The sequence below is a fragment of the Eptatretus burgeri genome, chromosome 12, assembly GCF_056783735.1.
Source record: "Eptatretus burgeri isolate ZD-2024b chromosome 12, Ebu_testis_v1, whole genome shotgun sequence".
Classification (NCBI taxonomy): Eukaryota; Metazoa; Chordata; class Myxini; order Myxiniformes; family Myxinidae; genus Eptatretus; species Eptatretus burgeri.
In genome coordinates, this window is record NC_140972.1 from 97,635,513 (window position 1) to 97,648,763 (window position 13,251).

The following is a 13,251-nucleotide window of genomic DNA, read 5'->3' on the forward strand; positions in this document are numbered from 1 at the left end:
TGGTCCAAGAAAGTATTACCTGTAACAGGCAAACTGTCTCAGGTTTGGACCAAAATGGCAATGAAGCAGCATTTTAGTCCCGTTAACGACCAAATTGCCATGGCAACGAAGGACCAAATGGCCACAGCAACGAAGGACTAAATGGCCATGTCAACGAAGGACCAAATGGCAATGAAGCAGCATTTTAGTCCCGTTAACGACCAAATGGCCATGGCAACGAAGGACCAAATGGCCACAGCAACGAAGGACTAAATGGCCATGTCAACGAAGGAACAAATGGCAACGAAGCAGCATTTTAGTCCCATTTAGGTACAGTAAACCCTCTGTCCACTATAACTAGTAATTTTACTGGAAATTTTGATCCATATCATGTTATTATAGATCGCATTGAAGGACATTTTTTTTTTCTTGGCTATGGAGGTCACTGACAGTCGGCCATTGATGCCATAGTTGGACAAAACAAGAATGGGTATGAAAGAACAGAAAAAGAGGAGAAAAACGAGGTGAGAAAACACTGAAACGAGCAAGTAAGAGGGTTGTGGTGGGGAGGGATGAATGGGGGTAATATAGGTCATGGGTTGGGACGGCAGATAACATGAGATAGAGTTGCATCGCTTGCTTGAGGCTCAGAAGGAAAGAGTGGGATAGCACACCCTCTGAAAGGTGGTTGCATATATGGGAGAAGCAAGGAACAAAGGATTTGAGATGTGCAGCCTCCCGGGATTTTAGAAGATCCTTCAGGAGGGTATACTGGAAGGATGAGTGCGTCATGGAGTAGATAGGGAGGTTTTGAGGGCTGAGAGCGAAGAAGAGGAGGGTAGAAAACAGAGCGACCACTGACCTGCCTGAAATGTGAAAGCAACACACCTTGTGCTCAGCCTCATCAACAGCGATTCCAATAATTTTGAGTGCTTGTAATTCCACAGAATCCAAGAGAGACAAATGACATAAATAATATAATAACAATATGAACATTTCTATCATGTAATTAGTATCGGTCAAGTAATGATGCTCATGGCATGGGACAGACAAAAACAAAATTGATCACTGACCTAAAATAATGAAACATCTTCATCTATAATAGTAAATGTCAGTGTGTGTTAGTCAGTGTGTGTGTGTGTGTGTGTGTGTGTGTGTGTGTGTGTGTGTGTGTGTGTGTGTGTGTGTGTGTGTGTGTGTGTGTGTGTGCGTGCGTGCGTGCGTGTGTGTGCCTGCATTCTCGGTTATATGTGTGCACTGCGTGGGATTCGCAGACCAAACTCGAACCCAGACCCATGGTGCATGGGCCCGTGGTTGAGGGTTTAACTTTTAACCTCAGCTGTGTCCTCCTTTGTCCTTTATTATTGTGGCTGTTTCTAAAGCAATTCGGTATTTTCTATGAACCAGGTGTGCTTTACCAAGGTTATATAGTTTCTCTTTGTGAGTTTTGAAGCGAAATCCATTTGAAAAGACCCGCATTCCAAGCCGTTTGCCGTATTCACGCGTTTTCCAAATTATAGAGTCAATTTTTTTTCATCTGTCACATGACGATTTGACAAGCCTGGTGTTGGCTTAGTGGTTAGAGTGGCGGCTTGGGATCCCAGGGTCCTGAGTTCAAGCCCCGTTGGCTGCTGAATTAACACCAGGGGGTTGACTCAGCCTGCCATCCTTCCGAGGTCGGCGAAATGAGTACCAGTGTACTGGTCCCGGTGTATGCCCCGGTTAGAATAGGTGTACCATATCCCTGTGTGTCGTAAGAGGCGACCAGGGTTGGCGTCAGGAAGGGCATCCGGCCATAAAACATTGCCTCAAGAAAAAGCCAAACCCCTGCACAGCAGGGAAAAATGGCTATAAAAACGGTCATTTTTTTATTTGTCACATGACGATTTGCAGCTGTTTATAAATAATAACGTTTATGACATCTCCTTGAAACCTAAACTTCAACGTTTTAAAAAAAAATGTTTGTTGAACTTCCCCGAAAACAAGGGTGAAAGCTACTCAATGTTTTTGGGTTGTATACAGTACGTACTGTAGTTGGTAATCACACTGACTCGAATCAACCAATCACCCAAAAATTGCCGATATCGGATAAGGTGTGTGTGTGTGTGTGTGTGTGTGTGTGTGTGTGTGTGTGTGTGCGTGCGTGCGTGCGTGTGTGTGTGTTGTTCATAAAGCATAACATATTCTCTCTGCCAACTGCCATAACTCCAACCTCTCTCTTTGTCCCATCCTTGCTCCACTCCCTTCTGATACAGTGCAGCACCCTTCTTCCACACCTCTCCCCCCCCCATCTATCTGTCGCTCCCTCCCCTTTTTTTTTTTTTCTCTCTCTCTCTCTCTCTCTCTCTCTCTCTCTCTCTCTCTCTCTCTCTCTCTCTCTCTCTCTCTCTCTCTCTCTCTCTCTCTCTCTCTCTCTCTCTCTCTCTCTCTCTCTCTCTCTCTCTCTCTCTCTCTCTCTCTCTCTCTCTCTCTCTCTCTCTCTCTCTCTCTCTCTCTCTCTCTCTCTCTCTCTCTCTCTCTCTCTCTCTCTCTCTCTCTCTCTCTCTCTCTCTCTCTCTCTCTCTCTCTCTCTCTCTCTCTCTCTCTCTCTATATTTATGTCTGTCGCTATCCACACGTATCTGGACGGTGGTTATTCCAACACATATATCTCTGGACGGACCCTCCCCTAACACTGCCTTCCCTTCCCCTCACACTTTCCTCCCCACATGCTGCTTTCATTTCCCCCACCACTCTTCGCTTCCCCCTCCTTCCTCACTCTCCCTCCCTCCTCGCTCTCTCCCCAACCCCTCTCTCACCCCCATCTCTTTTTCTCGCCTTGCCCCTTAGTATCCCCATCAGTGAACTGATGGGTGGTACTTGCTAGTGATCAATAATTTACAAATCTATCATGGAGTACAGTAGTACTCCACATAGCGGGATGATATGGGAAAAATTGTCTGCCCATTCAAATGTGTACACAATAATACGCTTATAACCATAGAATGAAGTCATATGCATTTAAAAGCCATAATCTTTCTCCTGGACCGTTTTCTGAATTACCAAGACTTAAAAAGATAGCACAACAAGTCGCGGTACATTCAAACGACACTGCCCTCGTGCAAAATAAATAAATAACAAATCCTCCAGCGGGCGACATCGCCGGGGTACCTTCGGCGCCTCGTGATGCTGCCTTGCAGTGCATGGAGTCGGATTTGGGAGTGAGCGTTGTACAATAATTGATTGATTACCTGATTAATTGAATAATTAAAATAAATAAATAATAATCATAAAATAATTAATTTCTTTATCAATTGCCGAATAGCATACCGAAATTTCCACTGTTTCATCTGAATATGTAACTTTTTGAAAATTAAGTAATTAGTCGAAAAATAAATAATTAATCGATTAATTGATTAATCAATAAATCAAAAATACCCTTTATAGCCAAATCACTTGGTCACCATCATGTCCAAATATCAGGTTCCGAGCTCAAAAGAAGACCAGAAGACCAGAAGAGGATTGTGGCATTGTCATGTGGTGTCACTCCTACCTTGTTTGGTTGTTTCATTGAGATTCCATCCTCGATGTTTTTACATTTTTATAAAACGCTTTTTTGTTGTTGTATTTAATGGAGCAAGTGTTTGTGATTATGAATGCTTGTATATCTGCTCTTCACCCATTGGTTGGACAGCTGACCTGTCGACATACACAAGTGTAACCTGATATCCTCAACCTAAAGTACCCAGAGGACCAAAAAGACACCCCCCCCCCATGAGAAACGAAAATACACCCCCCCCCACCGAAGACCCAAAAGACCAATATGACGCGATAGACCCAAAAGACCCTCAGTACCCAAAAGACCCAGAGTACCCAGGTCAGATATGGGAGCATGCGCCAGAGAAGCGCGTCGCTGCGTCTACTTTCCGCAGGTACTCCAGGGTCCGACGCCTGGCCATCCCGCAGGTAGATGCCTGGCCCATCCCAATACTTTGAGATGCTGATCAACCTGTTGCAACCACGAGGAACGCGGTCAGCCCATTGGCCTCCTCCACTCACGAGACTCCCTGGCTGAGAGAATCTGGTGAGCAGGATCAGCGTCAGGAAAACGAACCACATTTCCATACAGCCGCAGCCGACGCTCACGGACTATGCAGGTAACAAATCTCATTTGAGTTTCTCTCAGCAACCGCTCGTTGGACACAAAGTACGACCAGTGATAGCCAAGGATTCTCTGAAGAGACCTGGTACCAAAGGAATTGTCTCCATCTCAGATCCCTGGTGAGAGTCCAAGTCTCTCATCCATAGGGCAAGACTGGAAGCACCAAGGACCTGAAGACTCGGACTTTCGTCCTCCCGCACAGGTACCAGCAGCACCACACCCCATCATCCAGTGAATCCATGACTCCCCAGGCCCGACCTAGACGCCTGTTGACCTCTGGCTCACAGCTAGCAGAGACATGAATATCACTGCCAAGATAAGTGAATATCTTTGTGACCTCAACGTCCTCAACACAAACAGGTACAGACAGGACACAGCATCCAAGATGTCATTGAAAGTCTGGATCTTAGTTTTGAACCAGGAAACCCATAATCCCAACGGCTTCGACTCTTCATTCAGCACCTCAAGGGCCCCCAAAATGATATCTAGTCTCCGCAAGGATGACTTCATCATCTGCGAAATCAAGGTCAGAGATCTTGACATTGCTAAATGATGCACCGCAGCTTGATCTCTCCGACATCCTCCCTAGAATCCAGTGCATACAAGTGCTGAAAAGTGTGGGGGCCAGTACACACCCACTGACGAACTCCAGGAGCAAATGGAAATAAGTCAGAGATCACATACCACCACAACTCACAGCACTCTCAGTACCAGAGTATAGTTCAGACATCAGATTGATCAGTTTTGGTGGCACCCCACGAAGACCACGAATCCTCCAGAAGGCATCCCGATTCACTGAATCAAATGCTTTGCAGAGATCAGCATAGGCTGGAAGCAGCCCCTGCCGAAACTCTCCTCTGCGTTCGGTGAGGACCCGAAGAGCAAGGATAAGGTCAATTGTTGACCTCTTTGGTGTAAAGCCTGACTGCTCTGGATGCTGGTACTTAAGCAGATGGTGGTGAACCCTATCAATAATTATCCAAGGAAAGACCTTGCCCGGCACTGAGAGCAGAGTCACCCCTCGGTCATTGTTGCAGTCTTGGCGATCACTCTTCCCTTTCCAGAGAGGGACAACAAGGTCCCTCTTCCAGTCAGTTGGGATGATACCTGTGTTCCAGGCAGAGCACAGAACTGCATGCAACGACATGAGTACAGCATGTCCACCAGCCTTGAAAAGTTCAGTATGGATGCCAAAGATCCTTGGAGCTTTACGCGATTTCAACCGGATCACCGCAGCCTGTGTTTCCACAAGCGAAAGTGGACCACAGTTGATTGGAGGGTCAGCAATCGGGATTGCACCACCCCTGACATCCAACTCAAAAGCTGGTAGATCAGCTTGGTGCAGCCGCTCAAAGTAACCGGCCCAGCGGGCTTTCACTTCAGACTCCTCTGTCAAGAGCCCACCCCCCTCCGCTCTCACTGCAGTACACCGAGGGATGGGCTTAGATGAACGCAATGCACAAATTCCCCTGAAAGCAGCACGAGAATCGCCTGACCACAGGTGATGCTCTACCCCCTCACAGATTCCTCGCACATAGGCCACCTTGTCCACCCTTACTGGATGTGTCATTTTACACTTCAGTTCCCTGAACAGCTCAGATCCACCATTCAGCCTGGCCCTGCGACTCTGGTCAATGGTATCCAGTGTCCCTTGAGAGACAAAATTCTTCTTCACCCTCCGGTGAGTTCCAAGACATCCACCAGCAACATCAATGACGGTGGTCTTGAAGGCACTCCACAACTCTTCAGGATCCTCCAAAGCACCAAGACCCCCCAAATCCCCACTCAGCTTGTTCACAAACTCCTCAGCTACCCTCTCATCCTTGAGTTTGTCAACATCCTGCTTCGGATGGGTGCTGAGGTGTCATCCACCAGAGTACCCAAACCACCAAAAAGACCCACAAGTCCACAAAGACTCCATGGACACCTTGAGATCTCTTTCCCCTTAAGACCTTTCATACCTTTTCGACTCCTTGAACCTTTAGCTTTTAGACCTTTACACCCATTAAGTCCCCTTTGACCCCTTTTCACTGTTACTCCATTTAGACCCCTTACCCACTTCAGACATATTAAGACAGTTTAGATTCCTGAGACCATTGATCATTTAGAGCTTTCACCACTTGGACATTTTATACGACAAATAAATACCGTATATCACCAATATTTCAATTAAATTTGTATAAAAGAAATATTTGTGTTCTGATTGGTATAAATCCTGACAACACAACAAATGTGTGAAGGAAATCTCCATAATGACGTGTGTGGAGGCAAGCGTACATATATATGTATATACCACTCACTGACTGAATGACTGACTCACTGGCTGATACTGAAATCAAAGATCGGGACTGTCCGGGTGACGGAGAAAGCTGAAATTTTGCATGCTGATCGACATCGAAAGCCAGTAGACAGGAAAAAATAACAGAATCGTCGGACAACATCCATACACGAAAATATAAATAAATGGAAAAACCAAAAAAATGAAAAATGCAGGTGAGCGACCCAAGACGACGGGGAACCATGGTCGTTCTGTGTGCCGACGGACATTGAAGCCGATACACCAGGAAAAAAAGAAAATCACAGAACCGTCAGAAAGCATCCGGAAATTATATGTAAAATTAAAAAATATAATTGAAAATAAATAAATTAGAAAACAAATTCAGGTGAGCGACCCGAGACAATGGGGGAAGCAAGGTTCGTATATTTACACAGTGTGTAAGCACACTCCACTAGTATATATATATATATATATATATATATATATATATATATATATATATATATATATATATATATATATATATATATATATTCTTCTTCTTTCAGCTGCTTCCGTTAGGGGTCGCCACAGCGGATCATCCGTATGATCCGCATAGTGATTTGGCACGTTTTATGCCGGATGCCCTTCCTGACACAACCCTGGTCGCCTCTTACGACACAAGGATATATATATATATATAGTTGGATATTGTGACATCGGGTCTCGGTGGTGAGCACGACCGCTAGGGGGACCAGTAGAGTCGGCTCCACCGAACATCGGGAATTTAGTTCGTACCTTTCAGATAAATCTGAAAGTTCGGGTCCCTTACAGGACCATGAATCGCCAATAATTCGACCGCGTGGAGTAGGGTTAATTGCCATGTTCAATATACCTAAGTACCCACGTGGCAAAGCTTACCGGGAATTCACACCCTCGGCAGGCCTCGAGCGGAACGAGCCGTTAACGTACTCGAACCGTGCGTAACCCGAGCTTATGGTTACCGAGGCCCGTCGGTCCAAATGTACAAATACTGCAACGGCCTTCCTAATCCCCAATACGCACCGTGGCAAACCAATGGTAGAAAGGACAAGGACGAGCTGGTACATTCAACAAAAGGTGAATTTATTTACAACAATAAAATCAGGGAACGAGGGAAGCACGTAAGGGCAGAGTTATCCGAATATAGCAAGGCAAATAATGTACAAGGAACACAGGCACGTAACAGTTTCTACTTATCAGACGGGGCTCACGGACACAGACACACACACAAATACCCAGAAATGTACCCCGTCAGGTCTTTATTGAAGGCTTCCAGCTCGAGGAAAGGTGAGCTGGAGACCAGAGCTAGCTTGGACCTGTCTGCCTCGTGCAGTCTTCGACGTTCTGGCTCGGCGGGACTCGAACCAGCAACAACGATGACACTCCAAGCGCCAGGGATGGAGGGTGAAGGACGGACGCCAACCAGCACGAGGGCGGACAAGGTAGTGAGCGCCAGCAGGCAAGGCGAGGCGATCTGAGATGTTCCAGCAGGCAAATCCCAACTGCCCTCAGTCGGATTGCGCCGATCAATTATTCACTCCCCATCCAGGGGGAGGGGACTCCCTCTCGTAACCCGCCCCCCCCCCGACTGGACGGTTTTGGCGCACGATCCGCTCGTTGCCCCTGTGATTGGCCAAAAGGGGCGCCAAGTCCACTGATTGGACCGGGGGGGGGCGTGGCGGGCGTCACGGCGGACCGCCCCTCAAACAGGAAGATAAGTAATATTGTCCTGCATTGGCTCCCATTAGCCGAAAGATGGCAAACTCGCTCGCATCTCTCTGATTGGTCGAGAGAGACGCCAAGTCCTTCATTGAACTCCGCCCACCGCGAGCGTTATGGCATCAGGATGGAGCGAGGTGAAGGTGTTGTTGTTGTGAAAGCGAAGATGTAAAGGAAATCCCTGACTATCAAAATAACTCTGCAGCGCAGGAACATTTAATCACCCATTAGACACAGGGGATGGATTCGAACTATACACATATACTTAAAGAAATAACTGAGCTACGGGGACCTGTCTGTTGTGTGCTAATGGCTGCCAGATTCGTAACAATATGTATGTATGTATGTATGTATGTATGTATGTATGTATGTATGTTCCTCAAATACAGCCAAAACGGTAGACAATAGTGCAAAACTTTTCAGGCCACCTTACTCACCATTCTCCTGCGGTGTGCAGTATCAAGTTTCGTTCAAATCGGGCAACGAAAAAAATTATTTAAAAATCAATTCCCGATTCAGTCAAGTACTCTTCGGGAGGATTTGACCAAAGGAAACAACCAAGGCGGTATAGTTCGCTGGAGCTATCTTAATTTTTCTCTTACAATGATTTTGTTCATCAACCGCTGTCATAACAGGAACCCAACGGGTCATCTAGTATATGTATGTATGTATGTATGTATGTATGTATGTATGTATGTATGTATATATATATATATATATATATATATATATATATATATATATATATATATATATATTGTTACGAATTTGGGCCCGCCCGGCGTGCGATCGGCCACGTAACTCAAATCACGACCGCGTCGCCCACCGGAACGGACAATTCAGTCGTGACCCTCCTGGAACTAGCACCAGGAGCCAGTCACGGGTGGGGGTTTAACCTCACCACAACCCAGTCCGCATTCTACCCTTGCGAAATAGGGTGAATCGCCGAATGTCGATATACCTAAGTACCCGCGTGGGTCGCGTACCGAGGAGTTGTACCACGATGCAGGTCTGCTCCAGACACGAACCGCTTAAGCGGCTCGTTCCGTTCTAAGGGGATAACTGGGCAGAGTTATCGCCGACCTCGACGGTTCAGATTACTTATTTGGTGACTAAACCCACTACCAATTCCTTCCGTGATGCAAGATGGAACTTTCAAACAAAGGAAAGGACGCAACGAAACGGGGAACAGTTCGACAAGTACATTTATTTCACACACACACACAAGGCAAGCACGTATTCACAGCCATACAGTAAGAATGCACGTATAACAGTCAAAGCAATGAAAGCAAGAATTACAACCGACTACAAGCAAAGGTTTATTTACATGCACTTAAACAGTTTCTACTTTACAAGACACGGCGCCACAACACGCATTCACACAAAAGCAAAGGAAAGACCCCCTCAAAGGCAAGGGAGTCAGACTGGGCCCGTGGGCCGAATGCGCGTGGAACCTGGATGAGCAGCCAAGTCCACGAGACCGAAGGGTCCTATCCGCGCTCTCGTGGCGCGATGGCGGGCAAGCCGCAATGTCAGCGTAGATGCGCCTGGCTTTGTGCCACTGGCGTGGTCGGTGAGCTCTCTCCGGCGCTCCCCGTCTGCCTTTCCCGTCGGCTTCGAGCTACATCTCCCAACTCGACTGCCCTGCCGACACTGCAGACTTGACTTTGTCTCCCAACACTCCGCCGCTGCCACTCCACTGCTCCCCCTTGGTTTTCTGCCGACGTACTGCGCACCTTGACTTCCACTTGACTTCCCGCTGACGTACTGTGCAACTTGACTTCCCCTTGACTTCCCGCCTGGTTCTCTGCCGACGTACTGCGCACCTTGACTTCCACTTGAGTGCTCACGCCTATATAGCCCGGAGCAGGGGCGTAAACGTAAATTTCTGGATCACAGCGGGTTCGGAGGTGGGCTATGCCACCCGATGCTCGGTCATTGGATGGATGAAAAGGGGGTGTGAAGCATTCCTGATCCGATTCTTGAGGCGAAAGGAACGCATTCATAGCCCATGGCACGATGTGTGGTAGAAAGGCGGAGGTGGTGGGAGTTTGGTTGTTGGCGGGTGTCGTTTGAGAATGGCGGTGAAGCGATGTTTGCGGGGTGGAGTTATGGAGGTAAAGAGGCAAATGTGGTGGTGTTTGAGTTGTTGGCGGGCGTCGTTTGAGAATGGCGGTGAAGCGATGTTTGCGGGATCGAGTTGTGGAGGTAAAGAGGCGAAGGTGGCGGTGTTTGAGTTGTTGGGGGATTATTGGTCCAAAATAACGACAGAGAAAAGAAAAAGGGCTAACTCAAAGGATCACAGCCCTGTGAACACGGAAATTCCCTCTAAACAACGGTGGGGAAATCTAACTACACAATTACTTCTCGTCATTACTGATCTAAGGACCCTTTATGGTGTATCGCAAGTTTCCACAGCCGTAACACTACCCCTCCCCTTTTTACAGACTCGTCCCGAGTCGGCGAATTTTTGTGTGCCATCATGTGTAAGTTCTCCCCGAGTACGTTTTACCTTCGGATCGCTGAGTGTGACATTCAGTGTATTCGTGTCCCCAAAATAAATAACCTACGGGCTGAGTAACTAACTGAACAAACCCACTCATACAGACGACTTAAATAAATTGCCGGCGCTAAGACTCACATGCCGGGGGCGAACTCATACACAATACACAACTTAACTTACAAAATTTACACTAACCATGGCCCAGGATCTATGGACTCTGCAAAGGGAAAAGTTATCAGGGAGCTTGGCTGCTCAACCACAGTCTCTGGCTCATGAAATTCAGGCGTGGGGAACGTGGCCGGCTGCTCACACGCAGTCCAGGACCTCCTCCTTTTGAAATGAACGCAGTGAACTGGCAAAGGTTGCAAGGGCTGCCTTTGCAGTCCCGTGTTGCAACTGCCTACAGGGCAGTCCTTGCAGCTTGCGCAATGATCCTGGCGCACATGGCAATGAACAAGGGGGGGGGGGATGCAAAACAGAATGGGGCAAAATGAACGTGGGCAGCAGGCATGCATCATGGCAAAGGTGGGTAGGCAAGGCATGGCATGACACGGCCGCTGTAGCAAAAACAGCCGGCAGATGAAGTGACCGGCACAGGCCTTGAAGCAAACAGCCAGCAGACGATCCGACCGGCACAGGCCTTGCAGCAACACAGCCAGCCAATGAAGTTGGCCAGCCATTGCCTTTCAGTGGAGGTTGGTGGAGGGAATGCGGTGGGGCTGGCCACTCGGAAGGCGGGCTCGGACCTACCTACTGTCTCCCTCCCAACCTATCGCCTTTGCCTGTCTCTGTCCATACCCACTCCCTTAATTTGTCAAAACCCAATTTAGCCCCAATTTATTTTTACTTTTACTTCCCCCACTACAAATCGTCCCCCAATCCCCTTTATTTTCTCTGTCCGACTAACCTATCCTGTCTCCTAGCCTACTCCCAACCCCTACGTTCCCTTCCTGGAGAGGAATGAGGGAGAGCTAGCGTCCTGTGTCGAGGCCCAACTCAAGCCTCAGAACTGCCTCCTCAGACTTCAGCGATCTAACCCCAGAGTGGGCCCAGCGGCCCACAACAAGAGTGAAGGGATGGATGGTGCGGAGGGGTACACTTCCTATCTACTCTAACCATAAACTGTTAAACTACCCCGGGGGTTTCAACAAGCGCCTCTCGCTTAAACTACTGGTTCTAAAAACCCAGATTTCCGTCGCCTGTGTTGGTGTCCTCACAAATTCGGGCCTCGCCCTCCAATTTTCCTCCCGTGCCCTCACACGGTTTCGTGGCTGGGACGCGTGGCTCCCTTGGCAGGAACAACCTTCTGCCGATTCCCCAACGATGGCACCCCTGGGCACTACACTGCCTCTGAGCCTACCAGCTCCCTAAAACTGGGGAGTGCCCTCCATGGCGAGTCCCCACCGACGCTCACATGGCAGGCTGGCGCCCCGGGCCCCTTCCCTCGGTACCCGTGCCCACGACACTGCCCACGCGGCCAATGGCGCCCCGGGCCCCCGCATCATACGGGCGCACCCGTGCCTACTACGCTATCCCAGCCCCCCATGGCCCCTTGGCCTACCGCGGCCGACTAGCCCGGTGCCCGGGGTACCCACTCAGCGATACTCACCGTTGGCAGCCACGCTCCCAGCCCTTCAACAGGGCTCCTGCACCCCTCCAAACGGGTTTCGAACCTACACTCTCACCAACAGCAAAACGACCTCCATTTTGTCAATTTGACTAACCCCTAACTCACATTACGCTGACCCCGGGGTCTCTTGGGTGGGAGTCACTCCTCCCCCCAATCACTCATCGCACCATGCATTCCACAATCACTCCATTCACACAGACCCGCTGGCCTCACTCACTCAACATCTACCTTTTCCACTCTTCAACTCACCCATCGCTGATCTCTGCCATCCTGCTCACTACTTCCCCGAACTACCTCGTGCTCCCACATTGTCCCTTACACTACAGCACGTTCCTTTTAACCTATGTAGCTAAGCTACATCCCCACTACACATCCAAAGTCTGTCTCTGTCCTCAAATCCAAAAATCATTTTCCCAACCTAAATCTCAACTACAATCCCTCTAACTAATCCATTCCATGGGCCCCATGAGGACTTACCCCTGCCCCATGAAGCCAGTGTAACTATCACTAACCCATCCCCCTAACTAGTTATATCCTGTGCCCAGGCAGGGGGGGGGGTCTTCCACCCCTTGCCCGGGAATCCTGTTCACTCGAAAGCGAGGCTTGCTTTTGTTTTTTTTTATGCGCGTGCACCAGCGCGGCAACTCGCAACCTGCGCACTTTGCCCGTGACGTCATGGCAGCTGTTCCCGTACCTCGTCCATCCTGGATGGCACCATCCGGCAGGGATTCACCCTCCTGCCGGATTCCAACCATACACGCAGCCATGACGCCACTCTGCGCATTCAAAGCAAACCTCGCATTTCGAGGGGTTCCCCACACGAACACCTGTGCTCTGCCCGTTGGAGCTTCACACACGCTCGCGTGGAGAACCCATCCGGTCCAAATCCATATCCAGCCTACCTTTTGTCCGTCCGCGGGATCGGCAACATCCACCGCTGGAGTTTATGGACCGGGTCTCACTCCCGCAAGCGCGCACGTG